The 20,334-nt window shown below is 39.6% G+C and overlaps 6 non-coding genes and 2 pseudogenes across 6 annotated transcripts; 5 read left to right on the top strand and 3 right to left on the bottom strand.

Moving 5' to 3' along the window:
- LOC135005343 (U5 spliceosomal RNA) lies at positions 1 to 82 on the bottom strand (annotated as a pseudogene; the record flags this gene model as incomplete).
- Positions 83 to 352: 270 nt separating this feature from the next.
- LOC135005342 (U5 spliceosomal RNA) lies at positions 353 to 468 on the bottom strand. Its single transcript, XR_010205951.1, has one exon. It is a non-coding gene; the product is annotated as a U5 spliceosomal RNA (small nuclear RNA).
- A 144-nt stretch (positions 469 to 612) lies between these two features.
- Positions 613 to 775, top strand: LOC135005315 (U1 spliceosomal RNA). The gene has a single exon (XR_010205932.1). It is a non-coding gene; the product is annotated as a U1 spliceosomal RNA (small nuclear RNA).
- A 671-nt stretch (positions 776 to 1,446) lies between these two features.
- LOC135005364 (U1 spliceosomal RNA) lies at positions 1,447 to 1,610 on the top strand. Its single transcript, XR_010205971.1, has one exon. It is a non-coding gene; the product is annotated as a U1 spliceosomal RNA (small nuclear RNA).
- Positions 1,611 to 1,762: 152 nt separating this feature from the next.
- Positions 1,763 to 1,925, top strand: LOC135005338 (U1 spliceosomal RNA). Its single transcript, XR_010205949.1, has one exon. It is a non-coding gene; the product is annotated as a U1 spliceosomal RNA (small nuclear RNA).
- Positions 1,926 to 2,596: 671 nt separating this feature from the next.
- LOC135005365 (U1 spliceosomal RNA) lies at positions 2,597 to 2,760 on the top strand. The gene has a single exon (XR_010205972.1). It is a non-coding gene; the product is annotated as a U1 spliceosomal RNA (small nuclear RNA).
- A 13,427-nt stretch (positions 2,761 to 16,187) lies between these two features.
- Positions 16,188 to 16,366, bottom strand: LOC135005339 (U1 spliceosomal RNA; annotated as a pseudogene).
- Positions 16,367 to 20,139: 3,773 nt separating this feature from the next.
- On the top strand, positions 20,140 to 20,303 carry LOC135005359 (U1 spliceosomal RNA). The gene has a single exon (XR_010205967.1). It is a non-coding gene; the product is annotated as a U1 spliceosomal RNA (small nuclear RNA).
- The last annotated feature ends 31 nt before the right edge of the window (positions 20,304 to 20,334 follow it).

A 20,334-nucleotide genomic window follows, 5' to 3' on the forward strand; every position in this document is an offset into this window, starting at 1 on the left:
TAAAACTCAGTTTTGCTCCTCTCCACGGAAATCTTTAGTAAAAGGCGAAAGATTTGTTCGTTCTGAAGAGAAACCAGAGCATGACCAAGATTCCACCTGTCGCCTGAGTGCCGTGCCAGCAGTCCTTATTCAGATCAAAGTGAGCGCCCAATTTGAAAGAAAGCAGATTTCTCACCTGTCTTCTCCTTGCTATAAGCATGGTTTGTACTGTATTCCATGTGCTCCCAGATCTTTCAAGCAAGTAGCATGGTCAAGAAAGTTCTGTTTGAAAAGAAACAAACATTTACTGTCATTTCTATGCAAATGAGCTTACATTAAAGCACACTCATTCTATCTTTAAACCGATAAAAGAAACCCCAAAAAGATGGGGCATGCAAAAATTGAGATAAAACTCGGTTTTGCTCCTCTCCACGGAAATCTTTAGTAAAAGGCGAAAGATTTGTTCGTTCTGAAGAGAAACCAGAGCATGACCAAGATTTTTATCTGAAAATATGTGTTCTCCCTGCAGTTGTTGTCCCCAGATGAGAGTTCCCTTGTGCTGCCTCAGTTGAATCTCCTTTACTTGACAGGGGGATGCTCGAGCAGCGACCCTCCCCAGCTCTAGCCCAACTCCTACTTACCTGCCAGGTGAGATACTATGATCATGAAGGTGCTTCTCCCAGGGCAAGGCTCACCCATTGCACTCTGGGTGTGCTGCTTCTGCGATTTCCCCAAATGTGGGAAACTTGACTGCATAATTTGTGTTTCCCCTGGTCGGCTCTCGTATAATTCAGATCTCTTTGTCTCAGGTCTCTCTCCAGCCTAGTTTGCTGTCTGTTTCTACTTCTCTTTTCTTGAGCCGCTCCCTTCTATGCCCTTGCGCACTATCCTGACTTCTCCCGTCTGCTTACTTCGTGCCTTCCAACGCACAATGCAAACTACAGGTAGTGCTGCAGGACCCACACCCTTTTACTTGCCTTACAGAGCGTCTCTGGAGCAGTTACAGTGCCCAGCTGCTGCAAGAAATCAGCTTGAATGCTTCAGGGGCTGGGGAATAGCCAACATGAGCCCCACACCGAAGGAGGGTGGAGGTGTGTAATGCGAACTAGGGGTCATCCAAGCGCCGCAAAAGGCCGCCATGCCCTGCACGCCCCTTGTCTCTTTTCATATGCAGACGAGGGTTGAAGCCAACTTTGACCCACTGTTTGGATGACATCACCATATGCAAATCCATCTGCTGCAGGCCTTCCCCCAGGAATGCTTGCACTAGTTGTTGCATTTGGTTTGTTGTTTGGGGGTGCTTCAGTATTAGGCAGCCTTCTGCCCTCCCATGTTCATCTGAAAATATGTGTTCTCCCTGCAGTTGTTGTCCCCAGATGAGAGTTCCCTTGTGCTGCCTCAGTTGAATCTCCTTTACTTGACAGAGATGTGCCTGAGCAGCGGCCCTCCCCAGCCCTATCCCAAATCATACTTATTTTGCATAGGCGATACCATGGTCATGAAGATTGTTCTCCCAGGGTGAGGTTCATTCATTGCATTCTGGGTATGCTGACCCCTGTGATTTCCCCAAATGTGGGAAACTCGACTGCATTATTTGTGGTAGTGGGGGACTGTGTTTGTGCTTTCCTCTGGTCAGCTCTGGTAAAAATCAGATTTCTTTATCTCAGATCTTCCTCTAGCCTTGTTCTTCTTTCGAGAGTTCCCTTGTGCTGCCTCAGTTGGATCTCTTTCACTTGACAGGGGGGTGCCCGAGCAGCGACCCTCCCCAGCTCTAGCCCAACTCCTACTTACCTGCCAGGTGAGATACTATGATCATGAAGGTGCTTCTCCCAGGGCAAGGCTCACCCATTGCACTCTAGTTGTGCTGCCCCTGTGATTTCCCCAAATGTGGGAAACTTGACTGCATAATTTGTGTTTCCCTTGGTCGGCTCTCGTATAATTCAGATCTCTTTGTCTCAGGTCTCTCTCCAGCCTAGTTTGCTGTCTGTTTCCACTTCTCTTTTCTTGAGCCGCTCCCTTCTATGCCCTTGCGCACTATCCTGACTTCTCCCGTCTGCTTACTTCGTGCCTTCCAACGCACAATGCAAACTACAGGTAGTGCTGCAGGGCCCACACCCTTTTACTTGCCTTACAGAGCAGCTCTGGAGCAGTTACAGTGCCCAGCTGCTGCAAGAAATCAGCTTGAATGCTTCAGGGGCTGGGGCATAGCCAACATGAGCCCCACACCGAAGGAGGGTGGAGGTGTGTAATGCGAACTAGGGGTCATCCAAGCGCCGCAAAAGGCCGCCATGCCCTGCACGCCCCTTTTCTCTTTTCATATGCAGACGAGGGTTGAAGCCAACTTTGACCCACTGCTTGGATGGCATCACCATATGCAAATCCATCTGCTGCAGGCCTTCCCCCAGGAATGCTTGCACTAGTTGTTGCATTTGGTTTGTTGTTTGGGGGTGCTTCAGTATTAGGCAGCCTTCTGCCCTCCCATGTTCATCTGAAAATATGTGTTCTCCCTGCAGTTGTTGTCCCCAGATGAGAGTTCCCTTGTGCTGCCTCAGTTGAATCTCCTTTACTTGACAGAGATGTGCCTGAGCAGCGGCCCTCCCCAGCCCTATCCCAAATCATACTTATTTTGCATAGGAGAGACCATGGTCTTGAAGATTGTTCTCCCAGGGTGAGGTTCATTCATTGCATTCTGGGTATGCTGACCCATGTGATTTCCCCAAATGTGGGAAACTCAACTGCATTATTTGTGGTAGTGGGGGACTGTGTTTGTGCTTTCCTCTGGTCAGCTCTAGTAAAAGTCAGATTTCTTTGTTTCAGTTCTTCCTCTAGCCTTGTTCTTCTTTCGAGAGTTCCCTTGTGCTGCCTCAGTGTGTATGGTTATTAATCAAAAGGTTGGTGGTTCAATCCCACTAAGGGACGTAATTGACCTTGTTATCAGATTTTGGTGATATTTAAGTAGACAAGTCAAAATTTCAAACCCCCTGTTATGGTGTAGGGTACCTGGCCTTCTCTGATGTAATCAGAGTTAGATTTGATTCAGTGATTTTATAAAAACAGCTAGGAAGCACAATTTAGCAGTGGGTTGCAGAGAAAAAGAAATATGCTGGCAAAAAAATCCAATTGAGTGATTAAACAGCTCTTCATTTTCTGGCTTTATTTTTATGCTAACAAATTTGTACTCTGAAAAGTGTCCACAAAGCCAAGTCTCTGATTAACACCTTTGTAGGGATGGTTTTTCACCTATTACTAAATTAAACTTGCTTCATTGGAAAGGCAGCAAGATGCATCCTCATTTCAATGTCTACTGAAATAATACAGGTTGACACCAGGAAACATTAACGCCACTGCATCCTTGCTGCTTTCGCATGTGGAAGTCTGTTTAATGTGAAAACAAGGTGATATCTAATTAGCACACAGGTAAGGAATTAAGAAAATCTTTATTTAAGGGTGAAGGTGTTTCTCACAAAATCGTTGCCCCAATGCATCATTGAAATTCAAGCTGGAAAGATGATTTTAATATATCACTTGTACATTTTGTATTGCTCTTCTGGTGACAATGTAGTTTGTTTTTGTCAATTACCATTTTAATAATAGGGTAAAGAAAATTAAGTGGATTTTTGAAAGAAAACAATACTGTCAATATACTATTAAAACAAATTAAAATGGTAAAAGTTAGTGTACTTTAAGTAAAAATAAAAGAGCAAAAATATCAATCCCAGTTTTGGATTACTTTAATTAACAAAAAAAATGCATATAGCAGAGGATAGTTTCAATCTGCCTACCTCTGGGTTATGGGCCCAGCATTTTTCCATTGCAGTACTCTGCTGCACATGTAAGTGCAAGAGATCCTGAAGCACTCACTCATCATGGGAAAGTACCAATGTGTTTCTTCGTTGGTTGATGGAAGAAACATCTTACAAAAACTCTCCAGATTATTGACTTTTTAAAGTTTTTCTAGGAAACGTTCTAGATGAATGCTTATTAGCCTTTGTCAGTACGTACGTTTGTAAAGTGTCTCTGTGGCGCAATCTGTTAGTGTGTTTGGTTATTAATCAAAGGGTTGGTGGTTCAATCCCACCCAGGGATGTAATTGACCTTGTTATCAGATTTTGGTGATCTTTAAGTAGACAAGTCAAAATTTCAAACCCCCTTCTTATGGTGTAGGGTACCTGGCCTACTCTGATGTAATCAGAGTTAGATTTGAATCAGTGATTTTATAAAAAAAAACAGCTAGGAAGCACAATTTAGCAGTGGGTTGCAGAGAAAAAGAAATATGCTGGCAGAAAAATCCAATTGAGTGATTAAACAGCTCTTCATTTTCTGGCTTTATTTTTATGCTAACAAATTTGTTCTCTGAAAAGTGTCCACAAAGCTAAGTCTCTGATTAACACCTTTGTAGGGATGGTTTTTCACCTATTACTAAATTAAACTTGCTTCATTGGAAAGGCAGCAAGATGCATCCTCATTTCAATGTCTACTGAAATAATACAGGTTGACACCAGGAAACATTAACGCCACTGCATCCTTGCTGCTTTCGCATGTGGAAGTCTGTTTAATGTGAAAACAAGGTGATATCTAATTAGCACACAGGTAAGGAATTAAGAAAATCTTTATTTAAGGGTGAAGATGTTTCTCACAAAATCGTTGCCCCAATGCATCATTGAAATTCAAGCTGGAAAGATGATTTTAATATATCACTTGTACATTTTGTATTGCTCTTCTGGTGACAATGTAGTTTGTTTTTGTCAATTACCATTTTAATAATCGGGTAAAGAAAATTAATTGGATTTTTGAAAGAAAACAATACTGTCAATATACTATTAAAACAAATTAAAATGGTAAAAGTTATTGTACTTTAAGTAAAAATAAAAGAGCAAAAATATCAATCCCAGTTTTGGATTACTTTAATTAACAAAAAAAAAATGCATATAGCAGAGGATAGTTTCAATCTGCCTACCTCTGGGTTATGGACCCAGCATGCTTCCATTACAGTACTCTGCTGCACATGTAAGTGCAAGAGGTCCTGAAGCACTCACTTATCATGGGAAAGTACCAATGTGTTTCTTCATTGGTTGATGGAAGAAACATCTTACAAAAACTCTCCACATTATTGACTTTTTAAAATGTTTCTAGGAAACGTTCTAGATGAATGCTTATTAGCCTTTGTCAGTATGTACTTTTGCAAAGTGTCGCTGTGGCGCAATCAGTTAGTGTGTATGGTTATTAACCAAAAGGTTGGTGGTTCAATCCCACCCAGGGACGTAATTGACCTTGTTATCAGATTTTGGTGATCTTTAAGTAGACAAGTCAAAATTTCAAACCCCCTGTTATGGTGTAGGGTACCTGGCCTTCTCTGATGTAATCAGAGTTAGATTTGATTCAGTGATTTTATAAAAACAGCTAGGAAGCACAATTTAGCAGTGGGTTGCAGAGAAAAAGAAATATGCTGGCAAAAAAATCCAATTGAGTGATTAAACAGCTCTTCATTTTCTGGCTTTATTTTTATGCTAACAAATTTGTTCTCTGAAAAGTGTCCACAAAGCCAAGTCTCTGATTAACACCTTTGTAGGGATGGTTTTTCACCTATTACTAAATTAAACTTGCTTCATTGGAAAGGCAGCAAGATGCATCCTCATTTCAATGTCTACTGAAATAATACAGGTTGACACCAGGAAACATTAACGCCACTGCATCCTTGCTGCTTTCGCATGTGGAAGTCTGTTTAATGTGAAAACAAGGTGATATCTAATTAGCACACAGGTAAGGAATTAAGAAAATCTTTATTTAAGGGTGAAGGTGTTTCTCACAAAATCGTTGCCCCAATGCATCATTGAAATTCAAGCTGGAAAGATGATTTTAATATATCACTTGTACATTTTGTATTGCTCTTCTGGTGACAATGTAGTTTGTTTTTGTCAATTACCATTTTAATAATAGGGTAAAGAAAATTAAGTGGATTTTTGAAAGAAAACAATACTGTCAATATACTATTAAAACAAATTAAAATGGTAAAAGTTATTGTACTTTAAGTAAAAATAAAAGAGCAAAAATATCAATCCCAGTTTTGGATTACTTTAATTAACAAAAAAAAATGCATATAGCAGAGGATAGTTTCAATCTGCCTACCTCTGGGTTATGGGCCCAGCATTTTTCCATTGCAGTACTCTGCTGCACATGTAAGTGCAAGAGATCCTGAAGCACTCACTCATCATGGGAAAGTACCAATGTGTTTCTTCGTTGGTTGATGGAAGAAACATCTTACAAAAACTCTCCAGATTATTGACTTTTTAAAGTTTTTCTAGGAAACGTTCTAGATGAATGCTTATTAGCCTTTGTCAGTATGTACGTTTGTAAAGTGTCTCTGTGGCACAATCTGTTAGTGTGTTTGGTTATTAATCAAAGGGTTGGTGGTTCAATCCCACCCAGGGATGTAATTGACCTTGTTATCAGATTTTGGTGATCTTTAAGTAGACAAGTCAAAATTTCAAACCCCCTTCTTATGGTGTAGGGTACCTGGCCTACTCTGATGTAATCAGAGTTAGATTTGAATCAGTGATTTTATAAAAAAAACAGCTAGGAAGCACAATTTAGCAGTGGGTTGCAGAGAAAAAGAAATATGCTGGCAGAAAAATCCAATTGAGTGATTAAACAGCTCTTCATTTTCTGGCTTTATTTTTATGCTAACGAATTTGTTCTCTGAAAAGTGTCCACAAAGCCAAGTATCTGATTAACATATTTGTAGGGATGGTTTTTCACCTATTACTAAATTAAACTTGCTTCATTGGAAAGGCAGCAAGATGCATCCTCATTTCAATATCTACTGAAATAATACAGGTTGACACCCGGAAACATTAACGCCACTGCATCCTTGCTGCTTTCTCATGTGGAAGTCTGTTTAATGTGAAAACAAGGTGATATCTAATTAGCACACAGGTAAGGAATTAAGAAAATCTTTATTTAAGGGTGAAGATGTTTCTCACAAAATCGTTGCCCCAATGCATCATTGAAATTCAAGCTGGAAAGATGATTTTAATATATCATTTGTACATTTTGTATTGCTCTTCTGGTGACACTGTAGTTTGTTTTTGTCAATTACCATTTTAATAATCGGGTAAAGAAAATTAATTGGATTTTTGAAAGAAAACAATACTGTCAATATACTATTAAAACAAATTAAAATGGTAAAAGTTATTGTACTTTAAGTAAAAAAAAAAGCTAAAATATCAATCCCAGTTTTGGATTATTTTAATGAACAAAAAAAAAATGCATATAGCAAAGGATAGTTTCAATCTGCCTACCTCTGGGTTATGGGCCCAGCATGCTTCCATTGCAGTACTCTGCTGCACATGTAAGTGCAAGAGATCCTGAAGCACTCACTCATCATGCGAAAGTAACAATGTGTTTCTTCATTGGTTGCTGGAAGAAACATCTTACAAAAACTCTCCAGATTATTGACTTTTTAAAGTTTTTCTAGGAAACGTTCTAGATGAATGCTTATTAGTCTTTGTCAGTATGTACTTTTCGCAAAGTGTCTCTGTGGCGCGATCGGTTAGTGTGTTCAGCTATTAATCAAAAGGTTGGTGGTTCAATCCCATCCAGGGACGTAATTGACCTTGTGATCAGATTTTGGTAATATTTAAGTAGACAAGTCAAAATTGCAAACCCCCTCTTATGGTGTAGGGTACCTGGCCTTCTCTGATGTAATCAGAGTTAGATTTGATTAAGTGATTTTATAAAAAAAACAGCTAGGAAGCACAATTTAGCAGTGGGTTGCAGAGAAAAAGAAAAATGCTGGCAGAAAAATCCAATTGAGTGATTAAACAGCTCTTCATTTTCTGGCTTTATTTTTATGATTACAAATTTGTTCTCTGAAAAGTGTCCACAAAGCCAAGTATCTGATTAACATCTTTGTAGGGATGGTTTTTCACCTATTACTAAATTAAACTTGCTTCATTGGAAAGGCAGCAAGATGCATCCTCATTTCAATATCTACGGAAATAATACAGGTTGACACCAGGAAACATTAACGCCACTGCATCTTTGCTGTTTTCTCATGTGGAAGTCTGTTTAATGTGAAAACAAGGTGATATCTAATTAGCACACAGGTAAGGAATTAAGAACATCTTTATTTAAGGGTGAAGATGTTTCTCACAAAATCGTTGCCCCAATGCATCATTGAAATTCAAGCTGGAAAGATGATTTTAATATATCACTTGTACATTTTGTATTGCTCTTCTGGTGACAATGTAGTTTGTTTTTGTCAATTACCATTTTAATAATCGGGTAAAGAAAATTAATAGGATTTTTGAAAGAAAACAATACTATTAAAACAAATTAAAATGGTAAAAGTTATTGTACTTTAAGTAAAAATAAAAGAGCAAAAATATCAATCCCAGTTTTGGATTACTTTAATTAACAAAAAAAATGCATATAGCAGAGGATAGTTTCAATCTGCCTACCTCTGGGTTATGGACCCAGCATGCTTCCATTACAGTACTCTGCTGCACATGTAAGTGCAAGAGATCCTGAAGCACTCACTCATCATGGGAAAGTACCAATGTGTTTCTTCATTGGTTGATGGAAGAAACATCTTACAAAAACTCTCCACATTATTGACTTTTTAAAATGTTTCTAGGAATCATTCTAGATGAATGCTTATTAGCCTTTGTCAGTAAGTACTTTTGCAAAGTGTCGCTGTGGCGCAATCAGTTAGTGTGTAAGGCTATTAACCAAAAGGTTGGTGGTTCAATCCCACCCAGGGACTTAATTGACTTTGTTATCAGATTTTGGTGATCTTTAAGTAGACAAGTCAAAATTTCAAACCCACTGTTATGGTGTAGGGTACCTGGCCTTCTCTGATGTTTAGATTTGATTCAGTGATTTTATAAAAACAGCTAGGAAGCACAATTTAGCAGTGGGTTGCAGAGAAAAAGAAATATGCTGGCAGAAAAATCCAATTGAGTGATTAAACAGCTCTTCATTTTCTGGCTTTATTTTTATACTAACAAATTTGTTCTCTGAAAAGTGTCCACAAAGCCAAGTCTCTGATTAACACCTTTGTAGGGATGGTTTTTCACCTATTACTAAATTAAACTTGCTTCATTGGAAAGGCAGCAAGATGCATCCTCATTTCAATGTCTACTGAAATAATACAGGTTGACACCAGGAAACATTAACGCCACTGCATCCTTGCTGCTTTCGCATGTGGAAGTCTGTTTAATGTGAAAACAAGGTGATATCTAATTAGCACACAGGTAAGGAATTAAGAAAATCTTTATTTAAGGGTGAAGATGTTTCTCACAAAATCGTTGCCCCAATGCATCATTGAAATTCAAGCTGGAAAGATGATTTTAATATATCACTTGTACATTTTGTATTGCTCTTCTGGTGACAATGTAGTTTGTTTTTGTCAATTACCATTTTAATAATCGGGTAAAGAAAATTAATTGGATTTTTGAAAGAAAACAATACTGTCAATATACTATTAAAACAAATTAAAATGGTAAAAGTTATTGTACTTTAAGTAAAAATAAAAGAGCAAAAATATCAATCCCAGTTTTGGATTACTTTAATTAACAAAAAAAAATGCATATAGCAGAGGATAGTTTCAATCTGCCTACCTCTGGGTTATGGACCCAGCATGCTTCCATTACAGTACTCTGTTGCACATGTAAGTGCAAGAGGTCCTGAAGCACTCACTTATCATGGGAAAGTACCAATGTGTTTCTTCATTGGTTGATGGAAGAAACATCTTACAAAAACTCTCCACATTATTGACTTTTTAAAATGTTTCTAGGAATCGTTCTAGATGAATGCTTATTAGCCTTTGTCAGTATGTTCTTTTGCAAAGTGTTGTTTTGGCGCAATCAGTTAGTGTGTAAGGCTATTAACCAAAAGGTTGGTGGTTCAATCCCACCCAGGGACTTAATTGACCTTGTTATCAGATTTTGGTGATCTTTAAGTAGACAAGTCAAAATTTCAAACCCCCTGTTATGGTGTAGGGTACCTGGCCTTCTCTAATGTAATCAGAGTTAGATTTGATTCAGTGATTTTATAAAAACAGCTAGGAAGAACAATTTAGCAGTGGGTTGCAGAGAAAAAGAAATATGCTGGCAGAAAAATCCAATTGAGTGATTAAACAGCTCTTCATTTTCTGGCTTTATTTTTATACTAACAAATTTGTTCTCTGAAAAGTGTCCACAAAGCCAAGTATCTGATTAACACCTTTGTAGGGATGGTTTTTCACCTATTACTAAATTAAACTTGCTTCATTGGAAAGGCAGCAAGATGCATCTTCATTTCAATGTCTACTGAAATAATACAGGTTGACACCAGGAAACATTAACGCCACTGCATCCTTGCTGCTTTTGCATGTGGAAGTCTGTTTAATGTGAAAACAAGGTGATATCTAATTAGCACACAGGTAAGGAATTAAGAAAATCTTTATTTAAGGGTGAAGATGTTTCTCACAAAATCGTTGCCCCAATGCATCATTGAAATTCAAGCTGGAAAGATGATTTTAATATATCACTTGTACATTTTGTATTGCTCTTCTGGTGACAATGTAGTTTGTTTTTGTCAATTACCATTTTAATTATCGGGTAAAGAAAATTAAGTGGATTTTTGAAAGAAAACAATACTGTCAATATACTATTAAAACAAATTAAAATGGTAAAAGTTATTGTACTTTAAGTAAAAATAAAAGAGCAAAAATATCAATCCCAGTTTTGGATTACTTTAATTAACAAAAAAAAATGCATATAGCAGAGGATAGTTTCAATTTGCCTACCTCTGGGTTATGGACCCAGCATGCTTCCATTACAGTACTCTGCTGCACATGTAAGTGCAAGAGGTCCTGAAGCACTCACTTATCATGGGAAAGTACCAATGTGTTTCTTCATTGGTTGATGGAAGAAACATCTTACAAAAACTCTCCACATTATTGACTTTTTAAAATGTTTCTAGGAATCGTTCTAGATGAATGCTTATTAGCCTTTGTCAGTATGTACTTTTGCTAAGTGTAGCTGTGGCGCAATCAGTTAGTGTGTAAGGCTATTAACCAAAAGGTTGGTTGTTCAATCCCACCCAGGGATTTAATTGACCTTGTTATCAGATTTTGGTGATCTTTAAGTAGACAAGTCAAAATTTCAAACCCCCTGTTATGGTGTAGGGTACCTGGCCTTCTCTGATGTAATCAGAGTTAGATTTGATTCAGTGATTTTATAAAAACAGCTAGGAAGCACAATTTGGCAGTGGGTTGCAGAGAAAAAGAAATATGCTGGCACAAAAATCCAATTGAGTGTTTAAACAGCTCTTCATTTTCTGGCTTTATTTTTATGCTAACTAATTTGTTCTCTGAAAAGTGTCCACAAAGCCAAGTATCTGATTAACATATTTGTAGGGATGGTTTTTCACCTATTACTAAATTAAACTTGCTTCATTGGAAAGGCAGCAAGATGTATCCTCATTTCAATATCTACTGAAATAATACAGGTTGACACCAGGAAACATTAACGCCACTGCATCCTTGCTGCTTTCTCATGTGGAAGTCTGTTTAATGTGAAAACAAGGTGATATCTAATTAGCACACAGGTAAGGAATTAAGAAAATCTTTATTTAAGGGTGAAGATGTTTCTCACAAAATCGTTGCCCCAATGCATCATTGAAATTCAAGCTGGAAAGATGATTTTAATATATCACTTGTACATTTTGTATTGCTCTTATGGTGACAATGTAGTTTGTTTTTGTCAATTACCATTTTAATAATAGGGTAAAGAAAATTAAGTGGATTTTTGAAAGAAAACAATACTGTCAATATACTATTAAAACAAATTAAAATGGTAAAAGTTATTGTACTTTAAGTAAAAATAAAAGCGAAAATATCAATCCCAGTTTTGGATTACTTTAATGAACAAAAAAAAAAATTCATATAGCAAAGGATAGTTTCAATCTGCCTACCTCTGGGTTATGGGCCCAGCATGCTTCCATTGCAGTACTCTGCTGCACATGTAAGTGCAAGAGATCCTGAAGCACTCACTCATCATGCGAAAGTACTAATGTGTTTCTTCATTGGTTGCTGGAAGAAACATCTTACAAAAACTCTCCAGATTATTGACTTTTTAAAGTTTTTCTAGGAAACGTTCTAGATGAATGCTTATTAGTCTTTGTCAGTATGTGCTTTTTGCAAAGTGTCGCTGTGGCGCAATCAGTTAGTGTGTATGGTTATTAACCAAAAGGTTGGTGGTTCAATCCCACCCAGGGACGTAATTGACCTTGTTATCAGATTTTGGTGATCTTTAAGTAGACAAGTCAAAATTTCAAACCCCCTGTTATGGTGTAGGGTACCTGGCCTTCTCTGATGTAATCAGAGTTAGATTTGATTCAGTGATTTTATAAAAACAGCTAGGAAGCACAATTTAGCAGTGGGTTGCAGAGAAAAAGAAATATGCTGGCAAAAAAATCCAATTGAGTGATTAAACAGCTCTTCATTTTCTGGCTTTATTTTTATGCTAACAAATTTGTTCTCTGAAAAGTGTCCACAAAGCCAAGTCTCTGATTAACACCTTTGTAGGGATGGTTTTTCACCTATTACTAAATTAAACTTGCTTCATTGGAAAGGCAGCAAGATGCATCCTCATTTCAATGTCTACTGAAATAATACAGGTTGACACCAGGAAACATTAACGCCACTGCATCCTTGCTGCTTTCGCATGTGGAAGTCTGTTTAATGTGAAAACAAGGTGATATCTAATTAGCACACAGGTAAGGAATTAAGAAAATCTTTATTTAAGGGTGAAGGTGTTTCTCACAAAATCGTTGCCCCAATGCATCATTGAAATTCAAGCTGGAAAGATGATTTTAATATATCACTTGTACATTTTGTATTGCTCTTCTGGTGACAATGTAGTTTGTTTTTGTCAATTACCATTTTAATAATAGGGTAAAGAAAATTAAGTGGATTTTTGAAAGAAAACAATACTGTCAATATACTATTAAAACAAATTAAAATGGTAAAAGTTATTGTACTTTAAGTAAAAATAAAAGAGCAAAAATATCAATCCCAGTTTTGGATTACTTTAATTAACAAAAAAAATGCATATAGCAGAGGATAGTTTCAATCTGCCTACCTCTGGGTTATGGGCCCAGCATTTTTCCATTGCAGTACTCTGCTGCACATGTAAGTGCAAGAGATCCTGAAGCACTCACTCATCATGGGAAAGTACCAATGTGTTTCTTCGTTGGTTGATGGAAGAAACATCTTACAAAAACTCTCCAGATTATTGACTTTTTAAAGTTTTTCTAGGAAACGTTCTAGATGAATGCTTATTAGCCTTTGTCAGTATGTATGTTTGTAAAGTGTCTCTGTGGCGCAATCTGTTAGTGTGTTTGGTTATTAATCAAAGGGTTGGTGGTTCAATCCCACCCAGGGATGTAATTGACCTTGTTATCAGATTTTGGTGATCTTTAAGTAGACAAGTCAAAATTTCAAACCCCCTTCTTATGGTGTAGGGTACCTGGCCTACTCTGATGTAATCAGAGTTAGATTTGAATCAGTGATTTTATAAAAAAAACAGCTAGGAAGCACAATTTAGCAGTGGGTTGCAGAGAAAAAGAAATATGCTGGCAGAAAAATCCAATTGAGTGATTAAACAGCTCTTCATTTTCTGGCTTTATTTTTATGCTAACGAATTTGTTCTCTGAAAAGTGTCCACAAAGCCAAGTATCTGATTAACATATTTGTAGGGATGGTTTTTCACCTATTACTAAATTAAACTTGCTTCATTGGAAAGGCAGCAAGATGCATCCTCATTTCAATATCTACTGAAATAATACAGGTTGACACCAGGAAACATTAACGCCACTGCATCCTTGATGCTTTCTCATGTGGAAGTCTGTTTAATGTGAAAACAAGGTGATATCTAATTAGCACACAGGTAAGGAATTAAGAAAATCTTTATTTAAGGGTGAAGATGTTTCTCACAAAATCGTTGCCCCAATGCATCATTGAAATTCAAGCTGGAAAGATGATTTTAATATATCACTTGTACATTTTGTATTGCTCTTCTGGTGACAATGTAGTTTGTTTTTGTCAATTACCATTTTAATAATCGGATAAAGAAAATTAATTGGATTTTTGAAAGAAAACAATACTGTCAATATACTATTAAAACAAATTAAAATGGTAAAAGTTATTGTACTTTAAGTAAAAATAAAAGCTAAAATATCAATCCCAGTTTTGGATTACTTTAATGAACAAAAAAAAAATGCATATAGCAAAGGATAGTTTCAATCTGCCTACCTCTGGGTTATGGGCCCAGCATGCTTCCATTGCAGTACTCTGCTGCACATGTAAGTGCAAGAGATCCTGAAGCACTCACTCATCATGCGAAAGTACTAATGTGTTTCTTCATTGGTTGCTGGTGAAACATCTTACAAAAACTCTCCAGATTATTGACTTTTTAAAGTTTTTCTAGGAAACGTTCTAGATGAATGCTTATTAGTCTTTGTCAGTATGTGCTTTCTGCAAAGTGTCTCTGTGGCGCAATCGGTTAGTGTGTTCAGCTATTTATCAAAAGGTTGGTGGTTCAATCCCACCCAGGGACGTAATTGACCTTGTGATCACATTTTGGTGATATTTAAGTAGACAAGTCAAAATTGCAAACCCCCTCTTATGGTATAGGGTACCTGGCCTTCTCTGATGTAATCAGAGTTAGATTTGATTAAGTGATTTTATAAAAAAACAGCTAGGAAGCACAATTTAGCAGTGGGTTGCAGAGAAAAAGAAAAATGCTGGCAGAAAAATCCAATTGAGTGATTAAACAGCTCTTCATTTTCTGGCTTTATTTTTATGATTACAAATTTGTTCTCTGAAAAGTGTCCACAAAGCCAAGTATCTGATTAACATCTTTGTAGGGATGGTTTTTCACCTATTACTAAATTAAACTTGCTTCATTGGAAAGGCAGCAAGATGCATCCTCATTTCAATATCTACGGAAATAATACAGGTTGACACCAGGAAACATTAACGCCACTGCATCTTTGCTGTTTTCTCATGTGGAAGTCTGTTTAATGTGAAAACAAGGTGATATCTAATTAGCACACAGGTAAGGAATTAAGAAAATCTTTATTTAAGGGTGAAGATGTTTCTCACAAAATCGTTGCCCCAATGCATCATTGAAATTCAAGCTGGAAAGATGATTTTAATATATCACTTGTACATTTTGTATTGCTCTTCTGGTGACAATGTAGTTTGTTTTTGTCAATTACCATTTTAATAATCGGGTAAAGAAAATTAATTGGATTTTTGAAAGAAAACAATACTGTCAATATACTATTAAAACAAATTAAAATGGTAAAAGTTATTGTACTTTAAGTAAAAATAAAAGAGCAAAAATATCAATCCCAGTTTTGGATTACTTTAATTAACAAAAAAAAATGCATATAGCAGAGGATAGTTTCAATATGCCTACCTCTGGGTTATGGACCCAGCATGCTTCCATTACAGTACTCTGCTGCACATGTAAGTGCAAAAGATCCTGAAGCACTCACTCATCATGGGAAAGTACCAATGTGTTTCTTCATTGGTTGATGGAAGAAACATCTTACAAAAACTCTCCACATTATTGACTTTTTAAAATGTTTCTAGGAATCGTTCTAGATGAATGCTTATTAGCCTTTGTCAGTATGTACTTTTGCAAAGTGTCGCTGTGGCGCAATCAGTTAGTGTGTAAGGCTATTAACCAAAAGGTTGGTGGTTCAATCCCACCCAGGGACTTAATTGACCTTGTTATCAGATTTTGGTGATCTTTAAGTAGACAAGTCAAAATTTCAAACCCCCTGTTATGGTGTAGGGTACCTGGCCTTCTCTGATGTAATCAGAGTTAGATTTGATTCAGTGATTTTATAAAAACAGCTAGGAAGCACAATTTAGCAGTGGGTTGCAGAGAAAAAGAAATATGCTGGCAGAAAAATCCAATTGAGTGATTAAACAGCTCTTCATTTTCTGGCTTTATTTTTATGCTAACAAATTTGTGCTCTGAAAAGTGTCCACAAAGCCAAGTATCTGATTAACACCTTTGTAGGGATGGTTTTTCACCTATTATTAAATTAAACTTGCTTCATTGGAAAGGCAGCAAGTGATGTCATCCAAGCATTGGGTCAAAGTTGGCTTCAAACCTCGTCTGCTTATGAAAAGAGAAAAGGGGTATGCAGGGCATGGCGGCCTTTTGCGGTGCTTGGATGACCCCTAGTTCGCATTAAATAATGCAGTCGAGTTTCCCACATTTGGGGAAATCACAGAGGTCAGCATACCCAGAATGCAATGAATGAACCGCACCCTGGGAGAACAGTCTTCATGACCATGGTATCTCCTATGCAAAATAAGTATGATTTGGGATAGGGCTGGGGAGGGCCGCTGCTCAGGCACATCTCTGTCAAGTAAAGGAGATTCAACTGAGGCAGCACAAGGGAACTCTCATCTGGGGACAACAACTGCAGGGAGAACACATATTTTCAGATGAACATGGGAGGGCAGAAGGCTGCCTAATACTGAAGCACCCCCAAACAACAAACCAAATGCAACAACTAGTGCAAGCATTCCTGGGGGAAGGCCTGCAGCAGATGGATTTGCATATGGCGATGTCATCCAAGCAGTGGGTCAAAGTTGGCTTCAACCCTCGTCTGCATATGAAAAGAGAAAAGGGGTGTGCAGGGCATGGCGGCCTTTTGCGGCACTTGGATGACCCCTAGTTCGCATTAAACACCTCCACCCTCCGTCGGTGTGGGGCTCATGTTGGCTATGCCCCAGCCCCTGAAGGATTCAAGCTGATTTCTTGCAGCAGCTGGGCACTGTAACAGCTCCAGAGCTGCTCTGTAAGGCAAGTAAAAGGGTGTGGGCCCTGCAGCAATACCTGTAGTTCGCATTGTGCGAGACCCCTAGTTCGCATTAAACACCCCCACCCTCCTTCGGTGTGGGGCTCATGTTGGCCATGCCCCAGCCCCTGAAGCATTCACGCTGATTTCTTGCAGCAGCTGGGCACTGTAACAGCTCAAGAGCTGCTCTGTAAGGCAAGTAAAAGGGTGTGGGCCCTGCAGCACTACCTGTAGTTTGCATTGTGCATTGGAAGGCACAAAGTAAGCAGACGGGAGGAGAAGTCAGGATAGTGCACAAGGGTATAGACGGGAGGGGCTCAAGAAAAAAGAAGTGGAAACAGACAGCAAACTAGGCTTCCAATGCACAATGCAAACTACAGGTAGTGCTGCAGGGCCCACACCCTTTTACTTGCCTTACAGAGCAGCTCTGGAGCTGTTTAATCACTCAATTGGATTTTTCTGCCAGCATAATTTTTCTCTTACGTCCTAGAGGATGCTGGGGATTCCGTAAGGACCATGGGGGATAGACGGGCTCCGCAGGAGACATGGGCACTTTAAGAAAGACTTTAGATCTGGGTGTGCACTGGCTCCTCCCTCTATGCCCCTCCTCCAGACCTCAGTTTACTACTGTGCCCAGAGGAGACTGGGTGCTTTTCAGGGAGCTCTCCTGAGTTTCCTGACAGAAAGTATATTTGTTAGATTTTTTTATTTTCAGGGAGCCTGCTGGCAACAGACTCCCTGCATCGAGGGGCGGAGGGGAGAGATGCACACCTACTTCTGTGAGTTGATAGGCTCTGCTTCTTAGGCTACTGTACAGCATTAGCTCCAGAGGGATCGGTACGCAGGTCTCACCCTCGCCGTCCGTCCCAGAGCCGCGCCGCCGTCCCCCTCGCAGAGCCGGAAGATAGAAGCCGGGTGAGTATGAGAAGAAAAGAAGACTTCAGAGGCGGCGGAAGACTTCATGATCTTCACTGAGGTAACGCACAGCAGTAAAGCTGTGCTCCATTGCTCCAATACACCTCACACACGGCAGTCAGTGTAAGGGTGAAGGGCGCAGGGGGGACGCCCTGGGCAGCAATATAGACCTCTCTTTGGCAAAATAAATATATATGCAGCTAGGCACTGTATATATATATATAAGAGCCCCCGCCATTTTTTTACTATATTTGAGCGGGACAGAAGCCCGTCGCTGAGGGGGTGGGGCTTCTCCCTCAGCACTCACCAGCGCCATTTTCTCCACAGCACCGCTGAGGGGAAGCTCCACGGACTCTCCCCTGCTTATACCACGGTAGAAAGAGGGTCTTAAAGAAGAGGGGGGCACATAATTAGGCGCATATATATATGGAAATACAGCGCTACTGGGTAAACATAAAATTATTGTGTTTTTTTCCTGGGTCATATAGCGCTGGGGTGTGTGCTGGCATACTCTCTCTCTCTGTCTCTCCAAAGGGCCTTGTTGGGGAACTGTCCTCAGATAAGAGGATTCCCTGAGTGTATGGTGTGTCGGTACACGTGTGTCGACATGTCTGAGGTAGAAGGCTCTCCTAGAGAGGAGCAGGAGCAAATTAATGTGGTGTCTCCATCGACAACGCCGACACCTGACTGGATGGATATGTGGAATGTTTTAAGTGCTAATGTAAACTTATTACACAAGAGATTAGACAAAGCTGAAGCTAGGGAACAGTCAGGGAGTCAACCCATGCCTGTCCCTATGTCGCAGGGACCTTCGGGGTCTCAAAAGCGCCCACTATCCCAAATAGTTGACACAGATACCGACACAGATTCTGACTCCAGTGTCGACTACGATGATGCAAAGTTACAGCCAAAATTGGCTAAATGTATTCGATATATGATTATTGCAATAAAAGATGTTTTGCACATCACAGAGTCCCCTGTCCCTGACACGAGGGTACACATGTATAAGGGAAAGAAACCTGAGATAACCTTTCCCTCCTCACATGAGTTGAACGAATTATGTGAAAAAGCTTGGGAATCTCCAGACAAAAAGCTGCAGATTCCCAAAAGGATTCTTATGGCGTATCCTTTCCCGCCAATGGACAGGATACGGTGGGAATCCTCCCCTAGGGTGGATAAAGCATTGACACGCTTATCCAAAAAGGTAGCGCTGCCATCCCAGGATACGGCTACCATCAGGGACCCTGCTGACCGCAAGCAGGAGGTTACCCTAAAGTCCATTTACACACATTCTGGTACCTTACTCAGACCGGCAATTGCGTCGGCCGGGGTTGTAGCGCGGTGGCAGCATGGACAGATACCTTATCAGCAGAGATTGAGACCCTAGATAAGGATGCTATGTTATTGACCATAGGGCATATAAAAGATGCTGTCCTATATATGAGAGATGCTCAAAGTGACATTAGTCTACTGGGTTCTAGAATAAACGCTATGTCGATTTCTGCTAGACGAGTCCTATGGACCCGGTAATGGACAGGTGATGCCGACTCAAAAAGGCATATGGAGGTTTTACCTTACAGGGGTGAGGAATTGTTTGGGGAAGGTCTCTCGGACCTAGTCTCCACAGCTACAGCTGGTAAATCAAATTTTTTGCCTTATATTCCCTCACAGCCTAAGAAAGCACCACATTATCAAATACAGTCCTTTCGATCACAGAGAAACAAGAAAGTACGAGGTGCGTCCTTTCTTGCCAGAGGTAAGGGCAGAGGGAAGAAGCTGCACAACACAGCTAGTTCCCAGGAACAGAAGTCCTCCCCGGCCTCTACAAAATCCACCGCATGACGCTGGGGCTCCGCTAAAGGAGTCCGCCCAGTTGGGGGCACGTCTTCGAGTTTTCAGCCACATCTGGGTTCATTCGCAGGTGGATCCCTAGGCAATAGAAATTGTTTCTCAGGGTTACAAGCTGAAATTCGAAGAGGTGCCTCCTCGCCGGTTTTTCAAATCGGCCCTACCATCTTCTCCCCAGGAAAGGGAGATAGTGTTAAATGCAATTCACAAATTGTATCTTCAACATATGCAGATGAGGGTTCCAGCCAACTTTGGCCCACTGCTTGGATGACATCACCGTATGCAAATCCGTCTTCTGCAGACCTTCTCCCAGGAATGCTTGTACTAGTTGTTGCATTTGGTTTGTTGTTTGGGCGTGCTTCAGTATTAGGCAGCCTTCTGCCCTCCCATGTTCATCTGAAAATATGTGTTCTCCCGGCAGTTGTTGTCCCCAGATGAGAGTTCCCTTGTGCTGCCTCAGTTGAATCTCCTTTACTTGACAGAGATGTGCATGAGCAGCGGCCCTCCCCAGCCCTATCTCAAATCATACTTATTTTGCATAGGAGATACCATGGTCATAAAGATTGTTCTCCCAGGGTGAGGTTCATTCATTGCATTCTGGGTATGCTGACCCCTGTGATTTCCCCAAATGTGGGAAACTCAACTGCATTATTTGTGGTAGTGGGGGACTGTGTTTGTGTTTTCCTCTGGTCAGCTCTGGTAAAAGTCAGATTTCTTTGT

Source organism: Pseudophryne corroboree, unplaced genomic scaffold (genome assembly GCF_028390025.1).
Source record: "Pseudophryne corroboree isolate aPseCor3 unplaced genomic scaffold, aPseCor3.hap2 scaffold_2008, whole genome shotgun sequence".
Taxonomy (NCBI): domain Eukaryota; kingdom Metazoa; phylum Chordata; class Amphibia; order Anura; family Myobatrachidae; genus Pseudophryne; species Pseudophryne corroboree.